At 46.7% G+C, this 23,256-nt stretch overlaps 1 protein-coding gene across 5 annotated transcripts in view; it reads left to right on the top strand.

Annotated features, from left to right (window-relative positions):
• Positions 1-11,596: 11,596 nt before the first annotated feature.
• LOC144797752 (receptor-interacting serine/threonine-protein kinase 2-like) overlaps positions 11,597-23,256 on the top strand; it is a 405,518-nt gene continuing 393,858 nt past the window's right edge. For 2 of the 5 annotated variants that reach the window (XM_078668512.1, XM_078668508.1), the window contains exon 1: positions 11,602-11,852. The gene's annotated coding sequence lies outside the window, so the exon portion shown is untranslated. Of the gene's footprint in view, positions 11,853-11,935; positions 12,094-23,256 lie in introns of those variants that run through there. The other 3 variants (XM_078668511.1, XM_078668509.1, XM_078668510.1) reach the window with 3 other exon arrangements.

Here is a 23,256-nt window from a genome sequence, read left to right as displayed (position 1 = left end):
ACACCTTCACCAGCAAAATTCTTAAGGTACTTCATAATCTTCTTGTTTTCTGCTTCTACAATCACTTCAAATCATTAAAGGACTCTATCCAGGCAGTCCATCTATTGTCAATATTCATCTTTTTGGCGGAATAGAATGTTGGTGGTGGTGTCAAGAGGGCGGCAGAATTGTAGCCATTGACAGAACTTACTGACCTGGAGAATATAGTTCTCTCCGATTCTGCATGGTGATCTTGTTTATGAAAACCATCTCTGAGGCTATGCAATGTGCTAGCCTCTGGATCATCTTTGATAATGACAGAAAAAGGTACCCCTTTCTTGGTCTACATTGGAGAAGCAAACTGTCACGATTCTGACCACTGTTCACTGCTTTCTGCACTTCAGAAACCTTTGACATTGTTCTGACCCCCACTTGGCAGCTTTGATGCAGTGTGGCTTCGGATATGGACGGCTCTGCAAGCACAACCCTAGGTGCTTCCTCTGGGGTCACTCCCTCCGGCGCTGTGGTATGATGACTCTCTTTCCTCAGTACTGGTAAGCAGATGACTGTTTATTGTATCAATTTGCCCTTGTGCTTTCTGACACCTGGTTGATCTCTGCCTCACAGCGCTCCTGTTTACAGTGTTATTTTGCACTTTGCAGCTCTTTCAAAACCTGGCTGCATCGGCCTATAGTGTTATCACTCCATATGGGTATATGGCTTTGAGTTGCGTAGTAGTGCAGTACATCTTTGTGTGGCCTCCCAACAGTTTCTCAGCCACTGATGTGTAAACTTCTCAGTTTTGCTTTCATTAACTTGAAACACTTTACATGGAACTGGGGCTATGCTTTGACTCCACATACACCAAGTGTCAAGTCCGCACTTCGACGGAGGCACACGTGGCATGCAAAAGTAGTTTGCTGGACCATGGCAAACTCTCTGGGAGAGCACTGTCGATCTTTGGGTTACTTATTCCCTATCTCGTCACAAGTTGTAGCATCCTTCCTGGGTCGGGTGCTCGCCAATGATAATGTGACACACGGAGCTTAGTATAATACGTCTTTATTCTTCTGCATGTAACCATGAACTCAACATTCTAAACCTGCATTCACTTCACTACACTCTAATGTGTACGTCACAATTCTACGGAGTCTATCAGAAGCCACTAAGATTCTGGTGCAGCACAAAAATGCCCACCCTTTATACGTCACAAATACTTAATAGATACATTTGATTACGTGCATTTAGTACATGTTTCTTGTGTGGTTTAATGATTAATATAAGTGTTGCACTTTACATCATTATTAAAGAGTGCGTTCACTGTAGGTTTAGCGGATACTCATATTGTGTATTTTACCATAACTGACTGATATATTATTTGAAATTTTGATGAAACAAACCCTCCTTATGTAGTGCATAATTTACTAACTATAATGATGAAATTCAACTTTCAGAATGTGTGTTTTAATACCTTGATTAGCAAACTAAATAGAAATCATCCTCATATATGAAGAATGTGATTTCTCTTGTAACGATAAAAAGTGTATGTGATGTGTGCACTAATGTTACACATATATTTCATTTAAATGTAGTTCCAAGCCATACCAAAACATAATTATTTTAAATGATGTACTGTATGTTACATGTAATGTGACTCTAATGCAGTAGAAACTTTATTCATTTGTGTTTAAATGTGCACACCCATATTAAATGTGCACCATTGAGTTAATGCTTTAACTTGTCCTACCATGCTGCACAAATACTATTTTCCATTTTATGCTAGTGTGACATTTCTCGTAGGTATTCACATGCATTGTTAGTTTGAGAATAGATACATTACTTTACAGAGATAGAAGAGAGAGCCTGTGAAGAACACCTTGAAGACAGAACATGAGGAGCCGCAGCGTCAACTGAAAAGCCTATTCAGCTATGTTGCGATCTAACCTTTGCATGAGAAGGATACGTAGTTTCCATGTCCAGTGTGGGATATTTCCCTGACGTTGCAGTCTTCAACATTAGAAATGGACGAGAACAATGGACCATCTGATGATGCGTACAAAGGGATGTTAAGACACTTGAATGTTATAACTTTGGGTCTAATTCCGAAGCTGGCACTCCATGGGCCGCCAGACTCAAGGTGGCACAGCGGCGCCGGTCTAGCGACCGCCCTAGTACAACTAGGTTGGTTGGTCTGCCCTGGAACCACTGCAACTGACAGGGTTCAAAGGTCCCTGCTGGTGGTGTGGCGCTCTTGAGCCACAATATGCTTGGTGGGACGGCCGGGGTCCCACCAAGCATATTATGAGTTTCCTCTCTGCCATGGTTTTCATGGCGGTTCCACTTCCATGAACCAATTGCGGAGAGGAAACAAATGGGCCTATAGGTGCAGTGCAGCATGGATATGGATTGGCCGCTGATTGAGTGGCCAGGCCCTCAAAGGCTGTGTTGTGTGCCAGAAGGAAATGCATGGTGTGGGACATCTATGTTTGGAAACTTGGGTGGGTCTGAGTGTTGATAACTTCACACCAACCAAATGTATCAACAACTTCTCCCAACTACCCCACCCCATACTCCTCCCTCAACCCTCTGTCGCCCCAAACCACTCTGAAAGCCCAATATTGTATCCAGTACTTTCCCCTCAGGATGAAAAGTTGCATCTATGCCTCATGGCCGAGGACCAAGGTCCGGAAGAAGAAGACCAACCTGGCATCCCCGGGTCAAGCAGGGTACAGTACCAAGATGGGAAAGTATTCCTTGTCCACTATGATGCTCCCCGGTCCTCTCAGAGGATTATAAGTCTGGGACTGCACTGAGTGTTCCATTTGAGAGTTGGTGCCCTGTTCACCCGCGTCAGATCTCTGCGAGTCAATCTCGGTCCCAGGAGATTCGGGGATATCCAGGCCAGGCCATGCCAGCAGTGTAACTCCATTCTCTCCTGCAGTCAGGGGAGGGGCGCCCGATTAATGCCCCCCAGGGTCTCTCACAACCCCCTCCCCTCTACTCTTGATCAAGTGAGATTCATCCGTGAGACTGCCCAGTCCCAGGCTCTAAAGAAGTGAGCATGGGTGTCATGGATAATTTTCAAGGTGGCTGGAAACATCAGCCTATATTTGAAGTTCATCGTCCTCAGCTTTTGTTTAACCTCATAGAAAGATTTCTGCTTCTGCTGCACCAACCCCGAGTAGTACAGAAGATCATTATGTGTGTGGATTGGTGCATATGGTCTACTACCTTCAATGCCTTTCTGAGTATTACATCTCAGTTTATGAAATTAGGGATCGTGCTATCATGGGTCGCCGTGGAGCTCCCAGCAGAGGTCTAAGCACCAACGATTTGCGAGTGTGCTCCAAGATGAATCAGAGGAAAAGAAGATCAGCTGAGACCCAAGATCGAAGCCAAGTTTCCAAGAATTTCTAAGAGTACACACCCTCCGAGCCCTCCAGAAACCTCACAAAGTATAGGCTATTCCGCCAAGCTCTATTTTCCTCATAATCCGATCTGGCCTCAAGGTGTTTTGCCGAGAGGATCAACTTTGAGAATATGGCTTTAAGTATGGATACTTTATCTTCCAGGATAGAGACTCGACTTCGGCCTCAGTGACTTGGTTTGCAACATTACGGATAAGGGTGGGTGGTTAACTCCGCTCCGCCAGCTCCGTTTGTGGAGTTTTAGAACTCCGCTCTCTGTTTAGAGTGTGAAGTTTGCAAAAACTCTGCACTCGCAGCAGAGTGGAGTTTACTGGTGCCACAGATGAGGACTTATCTTCCAAATGGTGGCTATCCACAGTGGAGCAGCCCACCCACCACAGTTTCCTAACCGACCGCTGCCTTCCTGCTGACTGCTGCACACTCTGCTAATTAGGGAGAAGCCTGAGTCTCCGCTGCCCTGGCTTGGGTTCAATGCGGGAGTCAGCTTAATGCAGCAGCTAACCCCCAACTCCAAGAAAAGCAAGAACTGCAGTGCGCATGTCATATAGCGTGAAGGCATGCCTGTCCCGATAAAATCCCATGATAGGGTCAGGCATGCCTTTATGCAATATAACATGTGCACTGCAGTTTTTTATGTCCTTGAAGTTGGGGGTTAGCTGCTGCACTAAGCTGGCTCCAGCATTGAATCTAAGCCGGAGCAACAGAGGCTCAGACTTCTTCCTATTCAGCGGAGTGTGCAGCAGCAAACAGCAGCCAAAGGCAGTGTCAGCTAGGAGTTACTGGTGGCCGGGCTGCACCCGGTGAATAGCCGCCAATACCCACCACATGAATGAGGTATGGTCAGGAGGCCTTAGATATGTGGGGGCTGCATGCACGGACACACCAAGAGATCAAGCAAGGAACGTCTCAATTGGTGCAAGTTACTCCACCAGGGCACGGAGCTCCGCAGAATTTCACAGAGTTTTCCAGTAACTCCGTGAAATTACGTGGAGTACAACTGCGCGAGCTCTGCCCAAGCTTGGTTACGGAGGTCTTGTCTGAGTAGAGTGATGTTCATTTTCAACCGTACAAATCTAATTTCCACTGTTTTCCTTGAGGCCTGAATGGCCTGTAGGATGGCACCAGTATCTGTTGTGGGGTGCCATGGCCCACGACAGATTCAACAGATACTGGTGCCATCCTACAGGTCATTCAGGTCGATCTGATGAAGCCCCTTTAGTTGTGACCAAAGGGGTGGTAAATATGTCTATTTTGAATTGGGACAGTGTTGTTGGGCCCCTGTCCATACCCATGGCTTCCAGCCGCCCTGTTGTCCAGTCTGCCTAACCACAATTCAGGAAAAATTACCACCACCCTCAGACCTCTCTCATAAAATAGATGCTCTTTGGGGCTAGACTCGCTTGACACCACCTAATGCCCAATGTCTACCGGGGGGCAGCACAAGCAGTCATCTCCCCTTGGACCGAGGCCCTGATCCGGCACCTCCTCCAGGCTCCCTAAGCAGTCCGGTACAGCACTGGCACAGGCAGGGTCAACATTGGCCTTGACTTGGGGGCTGACATCTGGGCAGTATGCCCGGAACCTCTCAGGAGCTCCATGGTCTGACTCACTTGCCTCATATGGAGAGGAAGGGTTCGCAAAAGCAGTTGGATGGTCCAGCAAGGTGCCAAATTAGTCCAGGTCCATCGTTCACCAAACAGACTACCAAACAGACTACCATAAACGGGCGGACACGCCCCCAGGTTACACAAGTTACCAGGCCTCCAACAGGGGTCCACTACAGGCAGGCCACAAGGACCACCGCTCTGGTCTTTTAGAACAATCCGAAGGTCGTGCATCCACTCGAGCCCAGTGCAGGCCACTAATACAGGTCCTAGGTTGGACCCACTGTCCCTCAGAGGACACCATGCTAGGAAAGAGAAAGACATTAGGCCCCTACTGCTATACACCCAGGCGGCATCCGCAGCATCGCTCGTGGTGTCTGTCTACCCGTTGCAGTTCCTCCTACCTCTGGTACAGCTGCAACCTCGATGCCAGGTGCTGTTGCCTCCCTCTTCTCGGGTGATGCTGGGCCCACTCCACAAGACCTCCAGGCAGCTTCCAGCTCTGCCAAGTACCAAGTATCAGGTGTTAGACTAACATATTTTAGTGCTGGTGTATGCATCACTGCACTAAAATGCATTAGTCATGCATTTAGGGCCATGTGCGGATCCCATGCTGTTAGATAAAAGAAGCCCAGGCGAGCGTTGACATTTGTTATGTAGTGCTGCTCTGTTTGCCCCAGGCAGGTGTTCGCTTTTCAACCTGCCATCCTGGGCTCAGTGATTGCTACAGTGACTGAGACTCTACTCAAGTCTTAATGTTGATATATTGTTTCTGGGATGAAAGATTAAATCTGTTCTCTGGCAGCCTCTCACTCTAGGTGACAACTGTAGATCCGGTGCCAGGCGGGGCAGCGCTTTCAGAGAGTAAGAGGGCTTCACATAAACAACAATAAGTACCGAGCCCAGGCTCACGTGGATCCAGTGTTTTCCGGCACGTCGCTGCAGGTCACTGGTCAAGGCTACAGCTTCAGTGTGCTACTGTTGACACCTGACCTGGGGAAATTGACTCACTGGTCAGAGCTGGCAGGAGGCGCTGGCAGGCATGTGCAGTGGGTTTATAGGCACCAGGGAGAGGAGTCACCGGCTCTCCCCATTCTCTGCTCTCCCAGGTCACAAGTCCTAAAAAAAGAAGTGGGGGGACTCACCAAGTTAGGCAGAATGGGGGTGACAGTACCAGGCGTGACATCACCGTGCGTGACATCTCAGGAAGTGCAATGCATGTTCAGTTGGTCTTTTATGAGTACAAGTGAATAGCTTAAGAGATTTAACAAGTAATATGCTAATCAGTACTTACAGCTGTGGAATACTAAACTTGGCACCAAGAACAAAGAACTAAAAAATGTATTAATCTACCCAAGATAGGACCATTGTATACACTTGACAATTACAAACACTGATCATTATGAGAAAAAAATGCAAGTTGCACACTATTTGATATTCTGAGTATGGCGGGCGGCAGAAAAGGCTGATAAGATGGGACAGTAGTAAACAAAAGGGGGAGGGAGAGGGAGAAGTGGATTCTGTCTCCCCTAACACTACTCATAAACAAAAGGAATCCACTAAGTGGGGTTTGGTTGTCGCTGCAATGGTGAGGAGCAACCAGTGTTGTTTAAATACCCCTCACACACCAACAGGCCCCTTGGTGTCATGCTTCATCATCGGGGTCTTCGCAAACCTCTACGGGATGCGGCGTGCTACGACTCACGACTACGTAGGAGCACTATCTGTGAACTATGTGCTGGTGTGTGTGGGTAAATAATGTGAGTGGTGAGGTGAAAAGTGAAAAATTAAAAAATACCTGGCACGTAAGTACTGAAATTTTTTTTTTAATTAGTCTTCGGCTGGTATCATTAAAAGAGTGCTAGAGAGGTTGTTTTTTACTGGTTAGGGTAAAGCAACCATATTAGTGCGTCGACATGTTTCGGAGTGGAAAAACTCCTTCTTCAGGACGAGGATGTGCACTACTTATCCCCACCTTACTCACATGTATGTAGATATAAAAGTGTGCTCTACAAAAATAATTTTAGGTGAAAATGTACCTATCTGTTTTAAGGTTGTAAAGTCCGATGCGCCCAATTGGCGAAGAACTGAACTTATAGTGATGGGCCAAATTGCCTCATGAGCCAAAACGTTGTAAGGGGGTCCGTTCTGCCCGGTTACCAGTAAAGCGCTACTTTATTTCCTCTTTCTTAAAACAACATTGCTTTCCACGGACGTGAAGTGCACCATTTCAAGAGGTACTGCAATACCTGGTGCAGTTTGGGCCGAGATAAAAAAACAAGCATTGGCATTGCCAATAGGTCTCGCTTGTCGGACCTTATAAGTATTTAGTTTTGCAGCACAATATCCTTGGTGCAACAAGGACATTGTGCTGCAAAACTAAATACTTATAAGGTCCCACAAGCGAGACCTATTGGCAATGCCAATGCTTGTTTTTCAAGCAAGCGCTAAAATAAGCAAACCGGAGGGCAGCGGCGACCTTCGCTGTAGTTCCCGCATTGGTAATGTGAGTATAAATGCTCATTCCTGTGCCCTTTTTCGTTGTTTCGTTTTTTCGTTTTTTCCATTTACCAACAAAGCCACAATGCTCCCATTATGCTTTTTCAGTTACACACCCAGTGAAGTTATTCTTTTGAACGCTTCGTACTGGTGATTAACAAGGCAAACATCACCCAGCATTAACCTGACAAGGTAATTCATATTGAACATGGTCCCTGCCACCTCGTCTCATAATTCAGAATAATGACATATGAACGAGTTGATTCAAAAATACCTTTTTTGTTGCAGAAAGGGGCCCACAGCTTTCACGACATTAAGTAGACCAGCGCTACTTTGGCAACACGAAGGTATGTTGCCCACAATGATGAAGTTTATGTATAATTACTTCTTTTAACGGATTGAGGAATTCCACTAAAAAATCACTTTGGTGTTTGTTGTTACAAACAGTCTCCTATGGAAATGATTAATCCTGCCCTAAAGAGAGAGCCCTGTAATTGAAATACCAGGACTCGAAACGCGTCGGCAATGGCATTCATTCCCAAAAAGGCATTCAATTCCTTACCTAATTAGAGACATTAAATTATTGGGGTTCAAAGTTAAGCCTTGTAAGGATCTGTTCACCCCTGAATGAACCGAATAGGAATGATTAATCATGTATATATGAATGGTTTTCATTGCAATCATCTCTGTTTGGAAATGCATTCAATTGTTGAATATTTGGATATATGTATAGTATAATCTATGTTTGTGTTTACACTCTATGATTTATGTTTGTGTTCACACTGTATTATAATAATTTGGCATACTGTCTAGTTGATAATGTACTCTTTTTTTGCAAATTCACGATCAAAAAAACTTTATTTAAATTGAATAAATAAAAGGCATAAGTAATTGCCAGGATAAGCCTATAAGGTTATGTTTATCTTGTTTCACATCAATAATGTGTTGAAATAATTCGAGGCATAGGTACATTTTCTCTATTGTCATTGATGCAACATGAGGCAGAACTCCAACGCTGTAGGCCTGAGAGGGTGAACATCACCAGTAGCATGAGGTATGAAACAACAGTGGTCAGGCGCGAATCACGAGGCAAGGGCCTGTGGGCATGGACACTATTAACAGAAATGTATTAGGACAGGCACAGTCCAGCTAAAGCTTAGCCATAGCCATGAAGCCTCACCATGAGCTCAATACCACCACGTTAGTATCAAGCAATATATCAGCATATGTCACCCCAGACCTAAACCTGTGAGCCTAGGGGCATCATCCTGGGGCAGAGGCACAACCTGACTTCCAAAACAAACGTGCCCAATGTAGGGGGTTAGTCCTTGGCGTCGCTGCGCCTGGGGAGCCCCCTTCTCTGTGACTCCCAATCTATGGAATGCCCACGTTGCGTCTGCCCAGAACAAAACACGGGCAGCTGGAGTCTCCTCTGGGTCTCTGAGTATCACCAAGAAATGATGTGGCCCACAGAAGAATTCTGGCCCCGGGGGCAGGCACCGACACTGTGCCCCGCTGCCCCCGCTCCACTGGTTCCCCAAAGCGCCCCCACTCACCCGGCTCTGGGGGGTAGGCTCTCGACGTCTTCTAACAGGGAACAGGCACTGGTATGTGCATCGACCGTCCCCTGTCCCTCCAGGAACTCTCCTGGCCTCTATCTACTTCTCGGTCAACCTGAGCAAGGCAGGGGGGCTCCCGCTCCTCTAGGAGCCCCCACGATGAGGCCTGGACCGGCCTCTGCTTCCTGGTTCCTTCTGGGCCTCAGGGCCAATCAGGGCACGGTCCTCGAGGAGCGCGCCCGCAACCGCCAATCCCAGCGCGACTCGCTGGGGGCGCGGCCACCTCCACCAATGGCTGTGTGGCTCAGACGGGGCATGGCCGATGACGCGGCCGGCACCCCAGTCATGTGACACCGCTCTCTCTGGCTTCCCCCAGCCCAGCGCGACTTCCAGCAATACCGCGGCATCCCTCTCCAGGCTTCGGGGGCCGCGGCGGTGCAGTGCAGATGGCACAATCTCTTTTGGGGCCGGCCCGGGGCACACAGCAGGTCAGGCGATGCCGCACTTCTTTCGTCAGCGACCCCGAGGTCACGGCGGTGATAACAGACACAGCACAGGGGGCCGCCGCGGTGATCCTCGGCAGTTAGCGCTCTTAAGGGACACAGTGCTAGATTACATGTACTGGGCGGCGGCAGTGACTCCTGGCGAGTTGTAAGTGCGGGGTAGCACCCGCTAGCGGTGACAACGCGGTGTAGGCTACCGCAGTAATTTAAATATTGGAAACGGGCGGCAATCACGCGGGGTGGGCACCCGCGAAAGGCTGCAAACTGCGGGGTAGGCTCCCGCGATATTTTCAAATACACAGCGCTCCCAAGCAGCACAGCGCTGCAGTACAGTCCAGGTCCCCACACAATAACTCAGCGCCCAAGCTCCTCACCCCCTTCTGGGTACTGTTACGGCTGGAATAAAGTTGTAGCGCTTAGACCCCACGCCATAAAGTAGCGCCTCAGCAGCACAGCACTGCTGGCATCAACTCCTCACTTCTGGTGCTGGGAATAGAGCGCTGCACTCACCAAGCAATAGTCAGCAGGCAAGATGGGGACAGGAGATAGCGCTCTTCTTCACTGGCACTTTGATTATAGCGCTCCTTTCTCAGGCGCTAGGCAGCAGAGCAGCAGGCACAGTTGTAGCGCTCACAAGGCGCTAGGCAGGAGAGCAGTAGGCACTACTGGGCAAGGTCAGCAGTCAGTGGTCACTCATCAGGGCGGTAGGTCCTAGAAACCATCCTCCTCTGTAGCATGGCACTCCTCCTGATACAGCAGCCTTGACTCCGGCAGTGGGGCTCTCACTAGCCCTGTGGACAGCAGAGGGGTTACAATTGGGCACAGCACACAGGCCCATGTGGCGGTACCTCCTGGCAGCAGGTCCCCTCTCTCTCAAGTCCACACTCTGACTGAGCACATGGTGGCACAGCCCCCCTACTTATACTCCCCTCACCCCACCTACCAGACAGTGACAGAAGCTTCTAGAAGTGTCTGGGGAAACTGGTTCTAACTAGTCTACAGGGAGGAGTAGAGAACCCTGGGTGCCAGGTTTCCTTCCAAAAGCTGGGATGGCTGGGAACCGACAAATAGACTGCTAACCCACCACAGTCAGGTGGCACCACACACAGCCATGGCATCCATTTTAAAAGCGACATTTCACCAAGGTGCATTCTTACAATGGGGGAATTACAGGTGCGCACACCATTGCATCACATTTACCATGGCATCTCACACCACACATGGCCTAGACATTTCTCTATCATGGGGGAGACATCCTCAAATAGGGGGGGTGAAAAGCGAAAAATTTCGGGGAAAAGGGCCAAGTCCAACAAAGACACTATCTAGACAAGTGCTCAGCTTGGCACACACACTCCCCAGGCAGTTCTGGACTGCAAGTCTAGTCAGGTAAGTCACAGACACTCTCTCTCTGCACTGAAGTTAGCTTGACCATTCTCTGCAGTATGTACATTAACCTACTAGCTCGCCCTTCCAGTTAGTAGCACTGATAACCAGAGGCACGTTTCTCTTTATATTTCAGATACACAATTCCACAGAGAATAAATGTGTGTGGGACACACAGCAAAGTTGACAGGCTTGCAACAAAAGCTTCTGTTTTTTTATGATATGTAAACAAAATTGAAATGCACAATGAAAACAGAAAGATTAAAGGACTACCTTTCTCCGCCTTGAATTAACATCCTACCTTAGAGTTCATCCTTAATGTTTACAAAGTGTGTGTGCTTTTACTTGCAAGAATTTTTCACTGTTAAGTGTCACAAATTTAGTCATTTAATGTCACTCATAAGCGCCCTAAAATCATGGCAATGTCACACATAAGGAATTTTAGAACATGTCAGCTATGAGCTCCAGGGCAACTGGTCCAGGAACCAGTGTACGTGCCAGATCCACGCGAGCGGTCCGGCCCGTTCTCCACCGCTCGCCACAGCATGGCCCACCCGCTTGAGCGCAGACCGTCACCCCGGGCATCAGACTGTCCCCGGGTAGTCATTATGGCCACAGCCACTGCGCCGGATTCAGCAGTATTTATAGGAGGTGCAATGAGCTCTCCTAAAAAGAGCCTGACTCAAGAGTAATGTCGTAATTCAAAGGGAAGGAAATAAACGGCTGCAATGCGGCGAGGGGAGAGTTAAACTGAAAGGGGAATTTTATGCGCAGCAACCAATTAAATCAAGGAAAACAAGCCTGACTCACCCTAGCATGGCCTGGCTGCTGCCAGGGAGCCAGCCGCGGCACTCTGTCGCGAGCAAACGTGCACGCAGCTGAGCTCGAGAGTTTGAGGTAAGCCTGTCAACGGTTTTTAAAATCAGACGTTTTAAGCTGATTTACTATAACCACGTTTGAGAAATGCCTGAGTAGCACACGGCTACGGGTTGTGTTAGTTACAGGATGACACGCACATTTTATCCCGCGTGAGAGTGAAAGTGAAAGAGATGTGACTGGGTTTTTAGCACATCAACGGATTATTTCCGAATCCGTTTTCTGAAGATAAGTGTTTTGTGACATTTGAGGTATACATGAGGTATTATTATGTGTTCCATATTAACATTATCTCATACGAAAGAGTACCTGAATGAAACGAGTCGATAAACAGTTAAACCATGCAATTTTTGTATTGCTACTAACTCCCTCCCCTGCTTTACCTGATGGTTTTGTCGTTGCTTTAGTCATATTGATTTTTATGTAAGTTTTATGTTTATGGCCGGCCGGCAAAGTTATGTTATATCATGTTAGACGTGTTCGTGTAGCTCTGGAGTTCTCTTCAGCATGGCTTCGAACGCTAAATGATGGAGAATTCACGTGTATCCACTGTATTATATCGTTCATATAATCGTACGTAAAAAAAAATCCACTAGGCGATATTTAGAAATAATTAGGAATATTTGTGAATGATAAATTGCTTTTCTATAGTGGGTGTTAATATGACACACACATTTGACCACTGTATTATGAAAATAGATTTGTGGAGGTGATACTATATAACAGGAATATTTGTGGATATTTAAGAAGAAAGATTGCAGTTGAGGTACAGCATTGCCATAACACTGCAATCCATGTTACTATAACATTGAAATAGCACAACAATGCAACAAAACAATAAAACAAAAAATATGCAACACATTCATACAATAAAGTAAACAAACCAACAGCCGTATGAAAAAACAACACAACGCAGCAATAGAATACATAATACAACACTGCATATCAACACAAGACAACAACACGAGAATAATACCTAAACACTAAAAAAACAAATAAAACAGTAATAAATGGGCTGGTTTGGGTGCTTTTGTGTTTTTTTGTTCTGATGTTTCGGTGCGGTGTTATTGTGGGGGATTGTTGTGTTTTTTCTCAGTTTTATTGTGTTATGTTGCATTGTGACACATTGTTGTACGTGTCAAAAGAATGCTGGTATGTTATTGTGTTGTTTTGTGTTATTGTATTTGTTGTGGTGTTTGTTCTATTGTGTTGTTATGTTTGTGTGTTGTGTTATTTTGGGTGTTACACTGCTTTTGTTCTGCTTTGTTGTGTCACTATTATGTGGTATGTTTTAGGTTATCTTGCTGTGTTGGTATGGTGATGTAATGTGTTGAATTTTTGTGTGTGCGTATCTAGTGCAATGTGGGCTGTTTTTGTGTTGTGTATTTGTGTTGCAATGGTGGCTTGTATTGTTGTACTGGAGTTGTTAAGTTGTGAACTTTTATGTTTTTGTGTGAGGTTATTTTACTTTGTGTTACCCTACTGTGCTGTGTTGTATTTTAGAAACGTCAATACATGTGGATACAATTTTATCCGAAAGCAGCACATGCCTAAAATCCAGAGACAAACCACCATTTACCAATGTCTAAGATTGCAACATACTGCTGTTCCAACCCTTCAATTATATAAGGCACCAGTCGGTCCAAAAACTGTGTGGTAGAGATAAGTGCTGGAACTGGCCTAGTGCCTTGACACCCTCATTACTATTCCCACTCCAGTGAGTGCAACAGTAGTGAAAGTGTTGGATAGGGGAGGGGTAAAAATTACTATTCCCACTCCAGTGAGTGCAACAGTACGGAAAGTTTTAGATAGGGGAGGAGTAAAAATTACTGTTTCCACTCCAGTGAGTGCAATAGTAGGGAAAGTGTTGGATAGCAGAGGGGTAAAAACTAATATTCCCATTGGAGTCAGTCAAAAATGAAAAACAAACAAAAACATCAACTACAACAATAAATATATATATTTTTAAACATATATGAAAATATTAAAAATTTACAAAAGATAAGAACGTATTATAATGTTAAAAATATCTAACAAATACCTAACAAATACCTATAAATATATGTTTTTAATTGTAAAAAATTTACAAAAAACTATTTTAATATAAATTATTTATAATCAAAAACATTAATTATTACATAAATGTAATCTTTATTATTTCCTACCCTATAACACAACACAATTCACAACACAACACACATCTAAATAAAAAAAATATGTACCTCCATAATTAACATAATTAATTATCAATTAAAGAAATATAATTTATTAAAAAATAAATTAAAACAGATAAAAATTAATTTACCCCCCAAAAGTTACCCCTATAACACGGAAACCCAAAACTTAATAATTAAAAGATTTTACTTCCCACCCTTTATCACTATAAACCCCACAACTCACATCTAAAATTAATTACACAATTGCTATATTTAAATTTTAAATAATTAATTAGTAATAATTACAAATAATCATTAATTAATTATAAATAAATTACTTCACACCCTATTCCCCTACAAACCCGATCATCTTCTCCTAAATAATTAACACAATTAACATACATTAATTAATTAATAGTAATTAACAAGCAATTAATAAGTAATTAATAAATTATTACCCACAATTAACGCTTTAAAATGTAAATTAAATAAATATGAATAAATACAAAATATTAATAAATGTATTATGATTAAATTATTTCCCACCTTATTCCCCTATAAACCCACATCTGGCTCCTAACAAAATGACATAATTATTAATTAAGTAATAATAATTAACAAACAATTAACTAATAATAAATTAATTACCACAATTAACACTAAATTAAATAAATACTAATAAATACAAAATAATATTTTATTTATTATTATATTACTTCCCACCCTATTCCCGTATAAACCCACAACCCACTACAGAACTAAAAAAAGCAAAATGTAATTAAAATAAAGTTTATAACTACTAAAAATGTAACACATATATTAAAAAACAAAAGCAATACTTATACAATTTTTTTTTTAAATACATACTAAAATACATAACACTAATTAAAACATCGATATTTTAAACAACTATATTTTTGCAAACGATATTAATGACTTCAATATTTTCAAAAATGATATTTCTTATCTACAAATTGGGGTTGAGGTGTGGCAGAGGAAAGTGTATGGAGTCACGTGGGGCAGAGCTTAAACAAGTAGAGTCTGACAGTCAACTTTTAACATTTATTTTACAAAAAATCTGCTACAAAGAAATTGCCAACAAGGAAATATGCGACAGTAAATATGATCTATATTTCTTAATTGGTCACTCAGAGGCTGGATTTTTAAATTACAGGGCAGGGATCATGTTGTGCCTAACAATTTTGTTGAGATTATATTAGCAGTATGATAACTCTAGTGGTTAACACAGTTCTGGGAGAGTTCTGTGTTTTTTCAGTCATAGTTTTGACTCATAATGTAGGGTCAAAGGGTCAATGTACCTGTTGCAAAGCACATTGTGCAACACGGAGATCACATATTTCAATTTTATTTAGGTAGGTAAGTGGGCTGCTGACTTTGACATTGAGATCATTTTAATACTTCCAGTTCATAAGTTACAAGCCTTTCAACATAGCACAGTGATCTATTTACCGGCAAAAAGGAGCTCCATGCAAACTGCAAATAGGTTCAGATCCTTATTGTGTTTTTGTTTACCTGTTGTTATTCTAAGATTGCAAAGAAGGTGATAAAGTTGTGTTAGTACAGACAAACCCAATGACGGTGTTTTATATCATGACTCATGTTTCTCCCGATTGACTCTTAACATATCGGGTCTTATTACGATGTCGGCAGGCACGGGGAAGGAACCGCCGGCCCACAGGTCGACGGTTTTGACATCCCAATTTGGATTTGACCGCCTAGGGCAGTCCAAAACCTCAATTTTTCAATGGAAGCTTGTGCGGTGGGCGGAAAAGTCCTGTAGCACGAGCTTCAATTGTAATATGGATCTTTTCAAACATTCCTGCACCGTGTGGCAGGCACCTCCCATTGACTATCCATACAATAAAGGCCTGGCTGTTACAGATAGTAAATAATCTTTATTCGCAGAACAGGCTTCTGACGTGGGAATATCTGCCTCCAGCAATCTCTGGCAATATGTCCAGTTTAATCCTATCCTAGAACCCCCAATTCAAATGTCTTAAAAAATTAACTGCAGTCAGTCAATCCGCAAACATATATCATACCCCACAGGCTATATGTTTGCAGATTGACTGACTGCAGTTCATTTTTTAAGACATTTGAATTTGGGGTTCTGGGATAGGATTAAGCTGGACATATTGCCAGAGATTGGCTGGAGGTAGATATTCCCACGTCAGAAGCCTGTCCTGAGAATAAAGATTATTTACTCTCTGTAACAGCCAGGCCTTTATTGTATTGATGATTGATGAGTGGAGGGCGGCCTGGTTTGTTTTTCCCTCTAAAGATCCTTGTTGTGAAGACCTCCCATTGACTGCCACATGGTGCAGGGATATTTAGGGGGCGCAATAGGTGCCCCCCAGGCCCCATTGCTGAGGGCTAAGAGGGCTGGGGGCCCTGCTAGGGGCCCCCAATATCGCTTTCCAACAGCCTTTCCATGTCGGAAAGACCAACGGCTATCGGAAACCAACATCTTAATCCCGATGGCTGAGCTGCCGTCATTAAGGGATTATGAAGTGTTTCCAATGCAATGAGGGGCTCCTTGTGCCCGACTGAAAATGTTGGACGGTCCCTCTGCCTACTGCCTCTAAACTCACGCATAGTAATACGTCGATCGGACCACAGCTCAAGATGGTGGCGGACCGCAATCGACAAGCTGGCGGCTGTGGTTTGACCGCCATTGTAATCAGGCCCATAATGTCTACAAGTGTGAATGGTATGTGATTCCTATATCTTATAACCCTCATTATCTTATGTTACATTTCCTGTACATTGTTTTACAGACTTGTATGATTCGTTGTACCTCTGTAGGTGATGTAGAGTACTCTGACACCCTTTACTTGGATGAGTAACACTATATAAAAGAATTAAATAAAAAAATAAGTGCCACACTAAGCGGTCGATTACAATGGCGGACGGACTGGAGTCCTGCTGCCGTAGTGGTTGTGACCGTACCATCCGTAATACATGCAGCGGTTCTGCACACCAAATTAGGATGCGACCGCCACCATGGCGGTCGCATTTTGCATTTTAACATTGTGGCGGGTGCTGCAGACAGCAGCACCCGCCGTGATGTTAAAAGAGCATGTTGTGCATTTCAGTGCACTACGTGGCAGGCACCACACGGTGCCTGGCACTTAGTGCACTGAAATGTAGGGGGTACCATGGGTACCCCCCAGTGCACATACACCTCCCCCCAACACATTGGGGGCCCGCTACAGGCCCTCTCAACAGCAACAGGTTGCTGCTCCCCGGAATACAGACAACATGCAGGCGCTGCTGAATTATGTCCACAAATTAATCATGTTTCCCTGGGCCCAGAAATAACTGCCGTAAATAGGATCCCGCGGCATCTCTATACTTTCCAGGATTGGCTGAGGTATCTCCCAGTTTCCAGGATTGGCAGATACAATTACTTAAATTATATTCAGAATAGGAAGATTACGTTTATGGGTGGTTTTGGCTGAATATTACAACTACGGTGGATGCTGTTGATAAGAAGTTGTAAATTATCCAAATATGTTCCCTGCTGCATTAATTCATTAGTGTATCTCTTCCTGACCTCAAAGTAAGATACAGCTACCACATTTTGCTCAGTTCTTACATGTTTTTGTTACAAAGGGCATATCTTCCATAAAAGCTTCACTTGTTTCAGGAGATAGGCCCTGTGTGTAGGGCATGCCTGCTATGGTCTCTACACATACAATTATTGTTAAAGAGCACATTGGATGTTCAAAATATTATTCTAAAAGTGAGTTTGTAAGAAGTAAAGAATCACTTCTTCTTAGAACTGCAGCAGTAAGACAACAACAAGCATTGCAAATGCAAATAGGTCTAGCTTTAAATGGATGTTGTATAGTAATATGAATCAGTATAATTAAAAGGTCATGGGAATAGATGTATATTTATGTGGAAGCAAAGAACGGCAAGGTTAAAAGGTCAGGTGGCAGTTGCACTGTCAAGTAAGATCTAAAAATCCATTTAGGTTAATCCGACTGTCTGTGCTGCTGCCAGAGGAAAACAACATAACATATTTAGGGCCACATGTACCTAGGTTTCAAATTTGCAATTACCAAATAGCGAAGTTTTGCAATTCGCTATTAGATAACTGCAAACACCTATGTACTAAGTTTTCTTTGACATATTTAGCGATTCCAAATGGGGTTGCAATTGACCTACCTCATTAATATTCATTCAGTAGGTCGCACTTTGTGACCCATTGGAAATCATTAAAAACACAGGGATTTTGGCCTGCTGGGGACAGCAGACAACCATGTCTGTGCTTGCTTTTAAATAAAGCAGTGTGTTTTTTTTAATGAAGGCAGTTTTCCTTAAAGGAAAACTGGATGCATTTCTAAAACAAAAATGTAAAGTTTTCTTATTTTTTAATAGTATCCAGTGGTCCGTGGGACTCCTGCCTGCATTTAAAAAACGTTTTTGCATACATTCGTCCCCAGGGGACTCTTTCCTGTTTGCGAATGGGTTACCACCAACTTCAAGTTGGTGGTAAAATGCAAATGTTTTGTACGTGGAAAATAATTTTTGGGGATCGCAAACAGCCCTATTCTGTGAAACATGAAAAAAAGCCACGTACATGGGAACCCTAGTTGTCTAAAACTCTTTAATAGCATTGCAATGTCATATATATTCAGAGTCAGAAAGTCCTTCCTACCGCAATTCACATTTCACACTGACCAGCCCTTTACTCCTCTAGGCACCTCCTTTAAATATTTTCTCGGGGGGGCGTGGCCAAGATGGCGACGGAGTGAGTCGTCTCTTCTCGAGCTGCTGCCCGCTGTCTGCTATAATAGCCTTGACTCGCACTTCTTGAGAGCGGAGCGGTGTAGATTTCTCAACCAGAGCCGTGGTCTGCCCTGCTCCACCGGTGAGCGGTCTGGTGGCGGGCCGAGAGCTGTGTAATCGGCGTGGAAGATCGAGCCGAGCGGCGGCCTCCACCGGTGCGGCCGAGGCCTAGCAACAGGGGCGGTGCCTACCCGGGAACGCCGAGGCTGGCTATTACTATCGCGGCCTCAGCCGGACCTGGCCGCCGACAAGTGGGAGGCTCTGCACCCAATAGCACAGACGTCAGCGGAGACCAGCGGCTCTGTGACAGAAGAGTTGGAGGCGATCGTTGGCGGAGCAGCGGCGCCGGGCCCGGGGCGGGGCCCTCCTCCGCGGTGCCCTGCCGACAACTACGCGACACCTGGCTGGCCTTGAGTGCGGGGGGCTCCCGGTGCCTGAACTCGGCTTTGCCCTGGCTTAGAGCGGATCCGGAGACTGGGACGCGGCGCCCTCCGGGACTTGGAGTACTTGGCGGGCGAGTTCTGCCTGGAGTGACTGTGGGGCCTGCCTGGTCTGGCGGGGCGCCGCGGGAAGGAATAGCTGTCGGGGTCTGCCGGCGGGCCTGGGAGCCACCGGGGCACTATCCGGCCCATCCCGCGGACTTGCGCACCCGGCCGCCGGCCGCAGTGGAGTTGGAGCCCTCGGGGGCGGCAGCCGGTGGTGGCGCCGCGGCCAGCAGCAGACCCACAGAGAAGTTACACGGGGGCCCAGTGAAACACCCCAACCCGGGGAGGTGCCTGGTGTGGGCTCCGGGCCCTGCGCAGTCTCGGAAGAGGCGCAGGGTGAGCAACGACGCTACTGGGTCCCTCGCAGGCGCAGACACACAACCCCACCGGGACCTGCAGCAGAAGCCCCCGTCACGTCGAAGCCACTACTTATAAGCCCAGCGGAGGGGAGTGCAGCAGGGACCCCAACACTTGAAGGCCATTAGCCTTGAGAGTCCTGGTTCGCTTGCTGCGTTCCGATGACCCCCCATGAGATGAGCGCTGCAGCCCCTGCATTCATTGCCCTGGTGGCGCGTTGGCTGGTCCCCCAACGCTAGCCTAGACTACAGGAGAGGGCGCAAGAAGCACAGGCCTGGAATCTCCAGTCGCGCACCGGGAGTAGCATAGTGCTGGGAAGGCTGGTACCGTGCTGGGCAACTCTCCCAAACAGCACCGAGGGGGCCTCCTTCTCCGACCTGCCCACCAGTAGATACACCTCGTCCTTCCCCAAGATCCGCCTCTTTGGAGCACACGCCAGAGTTCCAGCCCTGCAACACTGTCGCCTGCTGGGAACAGGTAGCATGACCAAAACTAGGAACGCTAAGCCGAAGGGCCTTAAAGATATCTTTGGGCGCTCACTCTCCAACCCTGACATGGCGGGGCCGGTTGCGGGGGCGGCGATGGGCCGGAATCCCCCAGCATCGGGAGACAAACCTATAACGGAGGCCTTCCTTTAGTCTTTATTTCTCACGCTCAGAGAGGACATCCAGTTGGTAAAGACAGAGTTTGCTGCTGAGGCCAAGGAGCTACGCCGCGACGTGAACGGTCTGGGGGAAAGGGTGGCCTCCCTGGAGGAGAGACATGATGCCACGGTCTCTAACCAGACCACGCTGCAACAGGAAATGCTTAGGATCCAGGACCAAAATATCGACTTACAGATGCAACTGGAGGATTTAGAGAACCACTCGAGGCGGCATAACATCTGGATCCGAGGAGTCAAGCTCACAGATGAAACCCGGGATGTCTTCACGTTCGCCCAGGGCCTCTTCCGCTTCATCCTAGGGGAGGCACAGGACTCGGCTTTGGTTCTAGACAGGGCGCACAGAGTAGGACCTCCCCGAGCTCCTAATGCACCACCTGCGGACATCCTGGTCTGCGTTCAGGATTTTAAGACTAAATAAGCCATCCTTGCAAAGGCCCGGTCCCTTCACCCAATGTCTTATACCAAGACTTAGCCTTGATGACATTGCAGAGACGACGCCAGTTTCGCCCAGTTACAGAACATTTGAGACAGCAAGGAATCCTTTACTCATGGGGCCACCCCTTTCGCCTCATTTTTTGGCACAGCGGGAGGCTCCACCAGATTCGCTCTTTCACTGAGGCTTGTCGAATTATGGGCCTCGCAGACCCCCCGGAGGATGACGACGCCTACAGCACCACTTCAAAGCCGGAGACCTCCCCATCGGGCTGGCAGCGCCAGAGCAGGCGGCGCCGCCAGCGGCGACCGACTAAGTTAGGGATTGTTAAGAACCAGCAAGAGGCCTTAATGGCTGCAGCCTTGGCCCTGGTGGAGAAGGACTTGACAGCCAAATGATTACCGCCTATCCATTAAATGCATAACTCTCTGTCTAGGTAACCTGCGGACGGCGGGTGGAGCAGTCGTTTAGTCTGGAATTGTGACATCTATGATACTTCACCGGGCACCCGAGGGTGTCGGACTATTTTTGCTTATTGGACTGTTTCTTCTGTCCCCCGTTGGGGATGGTCTTTGGGACGTTCTATTTTTGTTTTTTTGGGCTGCCTTTCCCCCTGCTTTTGTTTGCTGGGCGGGTTTCTCTTGTTCACATAGCTTTGCTCCTTGCCGCTACTCCTGCCTTAGAGACCATGCTGCCACCTTACCCTCATGTCATATATGCGCATTACCTACCAGGTATCCATCTGGGTCCTCACCTCCCTTGTTTATATAATGCAGCGCTTAAGATCCTGACCCTGAACGTCAGGGGTCTGAACAACCCTCTTAAGAACCAGGCCGTCCTTAACTACCTGAAGCAGTCCTCAGCAGACATTTGCCTACTGCAGGAGACTCACTTACTACACAAAGATCACCACAGGATGAAATCTCGGGCCTTTCCCACACAGCTCTTCTCCTCACACTCAACTAAAACTGCAGGAGTGGCCATCCTTGTTTCCCAGTCTTACCAGGGCAAAGGGATCCAGAAAGTGGCTGAGATCAAAGGGCGATTACTTACATACCAATTGCAGGTAGCTGGATTGTCCCTCATAGTTGGCTCAGTGTATGTCCCAAATGACGGCCAAGACAAATTCTTGCACGACGCACTCATAGCAGCCACAGCGAACTCTGAGCGGCGCTTGCTTCTGTGGGGAGACCTGAATGTGGTGTTCGACAACCTCGCTGATCGCTCCTGCCAGCGCACTAGCCAAGTGGGGGCCCTTTCCCGATCCAACTTGCAGATTCGGGACCTGGGTCTTGTAGACATGTGGCGGCGGTTCCACCCTCAGAGCCGTGCTTTCACTTACTATTCGGGAGCGCACAAGACATACGCCAGACTCGATTATTTCCTATGCTCCTCTCCTTTGATGTCGTTAGCTACCAATGCAGACATTCTTCCTGCGTCGCTGTCTGACCATTCCCCCGTCTTGGCTTCTTTCCTCCTCCCCCACGCGCAGTTACCGCAGCGACATTGGCGGCTTCGCGACTCACTTTTACACCAGAACACCATCAGAGACCGCGTCAAGACGGCTATCTCACACTTTCTCGCTACCAATGCTAACCAGGACACGACCCTAGCGACACAGTGGCTGGTACTTAAAGCAGTGCTGCGAGGTGAATTCATTGCGATCTCCTCGACCATCAACAAAAAATGGGCCCAAAAACGAGCCGAGCTTATGAAACGCGCTGCTGAGCTGGAGCAGATGCACCAGCGCACGGGAGCCGCAAGAGCCTGGTGCCAACTGTGCACGGAGCGGAAGCAGCTAGCCGCCTTAGACCAGGACAAAGCTGAATATGCGGCCCTAAGCCTTCGGCACTCCTATTATCCAGGAGGAGACAGGTGCGGCCGGTTGTTGGATCATAAGCTGCGGGAGGTTCGCCAACGACAGGGAGTTCAAGCTATACGCTTGCGAGGGGGCGACCTCATCTCTGACGATGCCGCCATAGCAGATGCCTTGCGCGACTTTCACGCCACGCTTTATTCCGGTGACTCCCTTGACTTGCAGCACAGTCTTGAATACCTGGAGGAGGCACAACTTCCGTCCCTGAACCCGGAGCAGGCCGCCAGCTTGGATCAGGTTATTGGGCTGGAGGAGGTCATCGCTGCCATCTCCTGCCTCCAGTTAGGGAAATCACCTGGCCCAGATGGGTACTCTGCGGCCTTTTGCAAAACCGTTTGTAGCCAAGTGGCCCCTCTGTTACGTGATCTTTTTAATTCCTTTGCCCAGCCCAGCGCTATACCGGCGGAGATGTTAGAAGCCTTGATCACGGTCATCCCGAAACCCGGGAAGGACTCCACTAACTGCAGTGCCTATAGGCCGATCTCCCTCTTAAACATAGATTTTAAGCCCTATACGAGCATCCTCGCGACACGGCTCGGACCCTGTAGGAAGGTGGCTACCTGACTATGGTTACCCCAGATTTTTTGCCTTGTGTTTAGCTGGTTTTTGACTTAGTTGACCTGGTTCCCTGCTAAT

The sequence above is a fragment of the Lissotriton helveticus genome, chromosome 12, assembly GCF_964261635.1.
Source record: "Lissotriton helveticus chromosome 12, aLisHel1.1, whole genome shotgun sequence".
NCBI classification, from domain to species: domain Eukaryota; kingdom Metazoa; phylum Chordata; class Amphibia; order Caudata; family Salamandridae; genus Lissotriton; species Lissotriton helveticus.
The sequence above is the reverse complement of the archived record's forward strand: the minus strand, read 5'-3'. Positions and strand labels throughout refer to the sequence as shown.